A 6,440-nucleotide genomic window follows, 5' to 3' on the forward strand; every position below is an offset into this window, starting at 1 on the left:
CTAGCCTGAATCTGACCTGAATCTGGTCTGAATCTAGCCTGAATCTGACCTGAATCTGGTCTGAATCTAGCCTGAATCTGACCTGATTCTGGCCTGAATCTGGCCTGAATCTGACCTGAATCTGGTCTGAATCTGGCCTTAGTCTGACCTAAATCTGGTCTGAATTTGACCTGAATCTGGCCTGAATCTAGCCTGAATCTGGCCTGATTCTGGCCTGAATGTAGCCTGAATCTGACCTGAATCTGACCTGAATCTAGCCTGAATGACCTGATTCTGACCTGATTCTGGCCTGAATCTAGCCTGAATCTGGTCTGAATCTGGTCTGATTCTGGCCTGAATCTAGCCTGAATCTGGTCTGAATCTGGCCTGAATCTGGCCTGAATCTGGCCTGAATCTGACCTGAATCTGACCTGAATCTGGCCTGAATGTCCTGATTCTGACCTGATTCTGGCCTGAATCTGACCTGATTCCCTGATTAATCAGTGAACCAGTTTTCAGCCAAATAGGATTCACTCCATTATTGATAATTCAGGTTTCTTCAATTAATTTTGACTTATTATTAAAAATTACAAAAACTTTGGGTTAATAAGTTGATTAAAATTGATTGATTCAATTGATTGATTATTGATTAACTGTTATTGATAGTTAATTAAATGATTGGTAAATAATAGAGTGATTTCACAGATTTCTAAATAGATTAATTTCACAGATTTCTAAATAATAGATTAATTTCACATATTTCTAAATAATAGATTGATCTCACACATTTCTAAATAGATTAATTTCACAGATTTCTAAATAGATTAATTTCACATATTTCTAAATAATAGATTGATCTCACAGATTTCTAAATAATAGATTGATCTCACAGATTTCTAAATAGATTAATTTCACATATTTCTAAATAATAGATTAATTTCACATATTTCTAAATAATAGATTGATCTCACACATTTCTAAATAGATTAATTTCACAGATTTCTAAATAGATTAATTTCACATATTTCTAAATAATAGATTGATCTCACAGATTTCTAAATAATAGATTGATCTCACAGATTTCTAAATAGATTAATTTCACATATTTCTAAATAATAGATTGATCTCACAGATTTCTAAATAGATTGAGCTCACAGATTTGGAACAAAGGTTCTTGATATTGTGGTTAATATGTTAACCTGTTTTTGTTAAAACTGTTTTTAACCTCTTACTTAACCTAACCTGTTAACCTAACCTGTTTTTAACCTCTTTCATTAACCACAACTCTCTTTCAATCTCGTTCTGGCTTAAGAGGTAATTTAACCCCCAACGTTTGAAGTATTGTGGAGGGTTTAGTATCTTTCAATTTCAATCTTGCTCATAGATTTTACTCTCTGTCTGTCTCTCTCTCTCATTAGGTCCTGTGTGTGTGTGTGTGTGTGTGTGTGTGTGTGTGTGTGTGTGTGTGTGTGTGTGTGTGTGTGTGTGTGTGTGTGTGTGTGTGTGTGTGTGTGTGTGTGTGTGTGTGTGTGTGTGTGTGTGTGTGTGTGTGTCTTGACATAGTGGCTGGCCTGGCCAATCACGTCCTCTGTTCCCCAGTTAATAACTATGTCGCCCTATGAGAAAGAAAGATATATTAGATTTTCACGCGTCCACTCTCTCTCTCTCTCTCTCTCTCTCTCTCTCTCTCTCTCTCTCTCTCTCTCTCTCTCTCTCTCTCTCTCTCTCTCTCTCTCTCTCTCTCTCTCTCTCTCTCTCTCTCTCTCTCTCTCTCTCTCTCTCTCTCTCTCTCTCTCTCTCTCTCTCTCTCTCTCTCTCTCTCTCTCTCTCTCTCTGTCTCTCTCTGTCACACACACACACACACTCTCTCTCTCTCTCTCTCTCTCTCTCTCTCTCTCTCTCTCTCTGTCTCTCTCTGTCACACACACACACACACTCTCTCTCTCTCTCTCTCTCTCCCTCCCTCCCTCTCTCTCTCATGTAAATATTGAACAAAAACATTAAGATATGATAGAAAATTAACGTGAATTTCTCCTAACAGCTTATCTATCCGAAACCTGTACATCTTTCCTTAATCATAGGGCACTTATTTAACATTTATTTCATCGTTAACAAACTTACAAACTTCACAACCCAAGTTGTTATTGTTATGAACAACCTCGTATCGCCCAGAAACTCATAACCTTATTCACAACGCCGTCGTGATTGAGGAAAGATGCACTGGTTCCGTTTAGAACATGTAAATGCTTTACAGTCTTGGCCCCTCCAGGGTCGTTTAAGGTCAATGACACATAAGTTGGATTATGGATTCTAAATCTAAATCAAAATTGAGTGGTTTAGAGACTTATGAACGACATTAGACGTTTTGGCAGCAATTTCAGCTAACTGATGGCCAGATTTTCACTGATTTCTCTGCTATTTTGTTTGTGTCCAACCACTTGGGATGGACGGTAGAGCGACGGTGTCGCTTCATGCAGGCCGGCGTTCAATCCCCCGAGACCGTCCATACAAGTGGTTGGGCACCATTCCTTTCCCACCGTCCCATCCCAAATCCTTATCCTGACCCCTTCCCAGTGCTATATAGTCGTAATGGCTTGGCGCTTTCCCCCTGATAGTTCAGTTCAATTCTATTCTGCATTGATTGCTTTTGTGTTCAAGAATGTTAATTTTTGTTCATTTATTTCTCTCAGGCATTGAGATCAGCTGGATCTTAATTTTTCCTTTTAATGTCCTCCTCTCTGGTCACGTGCCGACACGGTTGGGCTTGATTCAAGAGAAGTCATTTATTAAAAAATAATTAGTAGTCAAATATACTAAATATGGGATTAATAGCCATAATTGCATTCGTTCTCTGACAGGGTAGATAAACTATTCAACACGGGTGGGACGCGAACAAGGGGACACAGGTGGAAACTGAGTACCCACATGAGCCACAAAGACGTTAGAAAAAACTTTTTCAGTGTCAGAGTAGTTAACAGGTGGGATGCATTAGGCAGTGATGTGGTGGAGGCTGACTCCATACACAGTTTATAATGTAGATATGATAGAGCCCAATAGGCTCAGGAACCTGTATACCTGTTGATTGACAGTTGAGAGGCGGGACCAAAGAGCCAGAGCTCAACCCCCGCAAGCACAACTTCACACACACAGGAAGGAGTAAAGACAATGTCTACTTAGGGGTAAGAGTTCCACAATGCCCCTTGGGTGCTATATATCCTCTTCTTCCAGACCAAGGGTCTCTACACACACAACCAAAGGTAGTACCCCCAATGTTTCCTATAATATATATACATATATATATATATATATATATATATATATATATATATATGTCGTACCTAATAGCCAGAACGCACTTATCCGCCTACTATGCAAGGCCCGATTTGCCTAATAAGCCAAGTTTTCCTGAATTAATATATTTTCTCTAATTTTTTTCTTATGAAATGATAAAGCAACCCTTTTCTTTATATATGAGGTCAATTTTATTTTATTGTAGTTAAAATTAACGTAGATATATGACCGAACCTAACCAACCCTACCTAACCTAACCTAACCTATCTTTATAGGTTAGGTTAGGTAACCGAAAAAGGTAGGTTAGGTTAGGTTAGGTAGGTTAGGTCGTCGAAAAAACAATAATTCATGAAATCTTGGCTTATTAGGCAAATCGGGCCTTGCATAGTAGTCTGAGAAGTGCGTTCTGGCTACTAGGTACGATATATATATATATATATATATATATATATATATATATATATATATATATATATATATATATATATATATATATATATATATATATATATATATATATATATATATATATATATATATATATATATATATATATATATATATATATATATATATATATATATATATATATATATTGCATTTGTTTATACATTAAATTCGAAACAAAAGATGGAAATTATTTTCGTAACTAGATACTTTGCTGAAGTACATATATGAACTATATGTATTGGGGTAATATGTATAGTTTCGTACTAAATGGCTTAAGTAGAGTTTCTTAAGTTGTAAGTGCGCCAGACATGTCCAATTTGCTTAAGTGTCTCTTCTCCTGCCTCTCTGTCACTTAAGTGATGTTATGGGAAGGCGACTTCTCTTTCTGACTCTAGTAAGTGGTTTTGTGCGTGTGTGTGTGTGTGTGTGTGTGTGTGTGTGTGTGTGTGTGTGTGTGTGTGTGTGTGTGTGTGTGTGTGTGTGTGTGTGTGTGTGTGTGTGTGTGTGTGCGTGTGTGTGTGTGTGTGTGTGTGTGTGTGTACTCACCTAGTTGTACTCACCTAGTTGTGTTTGCGGGGGTTGAGCTCTGGCTCTTTGGTCCCGCCTCTCAACTGTCAATTAACAGGTGTACAGGTTCCTGAGCCTATTGGGCTCTATCATATCTACACTTGAAACTGTGTATGGAGTCAGCCTCCACCACATCACTTCCTAATGCATTCCATTTGTCAACCACTCTGACACTAAAAAAGTTCTTTCTAATATCTCTGTGGCTCATTTGGGGACTCAGTTTCCACCTGTGTCCCCTAGTGCGTGTTCCCCTTGTGTTAAATAGACTGTCTTTATCTACCCTATCAATCCCCTTCAGAATCTTGAATGTGGTGATCATGTCCCCCCTAACTCTTCTGTCTTCCAGCGAAGTGAGGTTTAATTCCCGTAGTCTCTCCTCGTAGCTCATACCTCTCAGCTCGGGTACTAGTCTGGTGGCAAACCTTTGAACCTTTTCCAGTTTAGTCTTATCCTTGACTAGATATGGACTCCATGCTGGGGCTGCATACTCCAGGATTGGCCTGACATATGTGGTATACAAAGTTCTGAATGATTCTTCACACAAGTTTCTGAATGCCGTTCGTATGTTGGCCAGCCTGGCATATGCCGCTGATGTTATCCGCTTGATATGTGCTGCAGGAGACAGGTCTGGCGTGATATCAACCCCCAAGTCTTTTTCCTTCTCTGACTCCTGAAGAATTTCCTCTCCCAGATGATACCTTGTATCTGGCCTCCTGCTCCCTACACCTATCTTCATTACATTACATTTGGTTGGGTTAAACTCTAACAACCATTTGTTCGACCATTCCTTCAGCTTGTCTAGGTCTTCTTGAAGCCTCAAACAGTCCTCTTCTGTTTTAATCCTTCTCAAAATTTTAGCATCGTCCGCAAACATTGAGAGAAATGAATCGATACCCTCAGGGAGATCATTTACATATATCAGAAACAAGATAGGACCGAGTACAGAGCCCTGTGGGACTCCACTGGTGACTTCACGCCAATCGGAGGTCTCACCCCTCACCATAACTCTCTGCTTCCTATTGCTTAGATACTCCCTTATCCACTGGAGCACCTTACCAGCTACACCTGCCTGTCTCTCCAGCTTATGTACCAGCCTCTTATGCGGTACTGTGTCAAAGGCTTTCCGACAATCCAAGAAAATGCAGTCCGCCCAAAATGTGTGTGTGTGTGTGTGTGTGTGTGTACTCACCTATATGTACTCACCTATATGTGCTTGCAGGATCGAGCATTGACTCTTGGATCCCGCCTTTCTAGCTATCGGTTGTTTACAGCAATGACTCCTGTCCCATTTCCCTATCATACCTAGTTTTAAAAGTATGAATAGTATTTGCTTCCACAACCTGTTCCCCAAGTGCATTCCATTTTTCTACTACTCTCACGCTAAAAGAAAACTTCCTAACATCTCTGTGACTCATCTGAGTTTCCAGTTTCCACCCATGTCCCCTCGTTCTGTTATTATTACGTGTGAACATTTCATCTATTTCCACTTTGTCAATTCCCCTGAGTATTTTATATGTCCCTATCATATCTCCTCTCTCCCTTCTTTTCTCTAGTGTCGTAAGGTTCAGTTCCTTCAGCCGCTCTTCATATCCCATCCCTCGTAGCTCTGGGACAAGCCTCGTCGCAAACCTCTGAACCTTCTCCAGTTTCTTTATGTGTTTCTTCAGGTGGGGGCTCCATGATGGCGCGGCATACTCTAAGACGGGTCTCACGTAGGCAGTGTAAAGCGCCCTAAAAGCTTCCTCATTTAGGTTTCTGAATGAAGTTCTAATTTTCGCCAGTGTAGAGTACGCTGCTGTCGTTATCCTATTTATATGTGCCTCAGGAGTTAGATTAGGTGTCACATCCACTCCCAGGTCTCTTTCTTGAATCGTTACAGGTAGGCTGTATTTTAGCATCGTCCGCAAACATTGAGAGAAATGAATCGATACCCTCAGGGAGATCATTTATGTGTGTGTGTGTGTGTGTGTGTGTGTGTGTGTGTGTGTGTGTGTGTGTGTGTGTGTGTGTGTGTGTGTGTGTGTGTGTGTGTGTGTGTGTGTGTGTGTGTGAGTGTGTGTACTCACCTAGTTGTACTCACCTAGTTGTGCTTGCGTTCCAATGTTGAAGCCTATACCAGCCTCCTATGTTCCAAAGTTGACTGGGTCAGTGTA

This window comes from Procambarus clarkii, chromosome 46 (genome assembly GCF_040958095.1).
Source record: "Procambarus clarkii isolate CNS0578487 chromosome 46, FALCON_Pclarkii_2.0, whole genome shotgun sequence".
Taxonomy (NCBI): Eukaryota; Metazoa; Arthropoda; class Malacostraca; order Decapoda; family Cambaridae; genus Procambarus; species Procambarus clarkii.